Consider the following 1,474-nt stretch of genomic DNA (forward strand, 5'->3'; position numbering starts at 1 on the left):
GGGGGGGGGAGGGATTTCTTTTCTTCATCTTCCACGATCTGGATGACTTCCCCTGGGTTAGGAAAGAAATAACCTCCCCTGTGTACCAAACAGCGTTATAATTATGACCAAAACGAAGCTGTACGAATAAATGGAGAATACAGTGAATATAAGCAGATTAGGCGAGGAGTGAGGCAAGGATGTGTTACGTCACCATACCTCTTTAACATGTAAAGTGAAATAATCCTTAGAAACATTGAACAATGTCCTGGCCTCAAAGTAAATGGAGAAAATAGTAATAACATCAGGTATGCAGATGACACAATTATAATAGCAGACACAGAAAAGGACCTTCAATTGCTTCTAGATACTGTTGTAATAGAAAGTGAAAATAAAGGATTATTGTTGAAAATTAAGAAAACAGAATACATGGTAATATAAAACAGCAGCAATTTTCTAGTTTGAATCTAATTAGCAAAGGTACAAGTCCAACAGTTTGAACATTTAGGATATAAAATAATAATATAAAATAATATGATAATATCTGATGCCAAATGTTCGACAGAAATAAAACAGAGAAATACAATGGCTAAGGCTGGTTTCAATAGAATGAGCCCAATCCTGAAAAATAGAAACATCTCGATGACTACCAAAATGAAAGTTCTGAAATGCTAAGTGTGGTCAACCCTTCTATAGGGCTGTGAATGCTTGAAAATAAAATAGAAGCAACAGAAATGTAGTTTCTTAGGAGACGGCTAAGAATATCGTGGAAAGAAAAGAAATCAAATGAGTTAGTACTTGAAGAAGCCCGCGTGGGACGACCACTGTTATAAAACAACCAGGAAACGACAAATGCAGTTTTTGGGACACCTGAATAGACATAAGGGTCTTGAACATCTAGCTCTCACTAGCAAAATTGAAGGCAAAAGAGGCAGGGGTAGGCCCAGGGCAACCTACTTAGGGAGCCTAAACAAAAGGATAACAGGGAAAGATCAGGGTAACGTAGCTTTTTCGAGAGCATCCGAGAGAAGGAATAAATGGATAACCTTGATCGCCGATGTCTGTCGCAGATCTGGCACTGGATGATGATGATGACCTGACATTATCTGGAATGCCAAACATGGGAACATATTACCGACGTTTTTGCTTCTTTTGTGAGACACGCGTCCTGAAATATCTGTTAATAGAAAAATGGTGTCGATCATTAATCATTTTAGCGCCTACTCGCTGTGCACACAACTACAGGCGCGTTACATAAATACAAGTACGAAGAGCGAAACATACTGAAAAGAATTAATATTTTGCTCAAGTGAATGGAGGAATCAGACACACACACACAGACACACACAGACACAGACACACGCACACACACACATACACTCACCCACGCATACACCCACATCTTCTCTACACACACATCATCTCTCTCTTCACACACACACACACACACACCTTCTCTCTCTCTCTTCATACACGCACGCATAACACACACACA

Source organism: Aplysia californica, unplaced genomic scaffold (genome assembly GCF_000002075.1).
Source record: "Aplysia californica isolate F4 #8 unplaced genomic scaffold, AplCal3.0 scaffold00320, whole genome shotgun sequence".
In the NCBI taxonomy this organism is placed as follows: Eukaryota; Metazoa; Mollusca; class Gastropoda; order Aplysiida; family Aplysiidae; genus Aplysia; species Aplysia californica.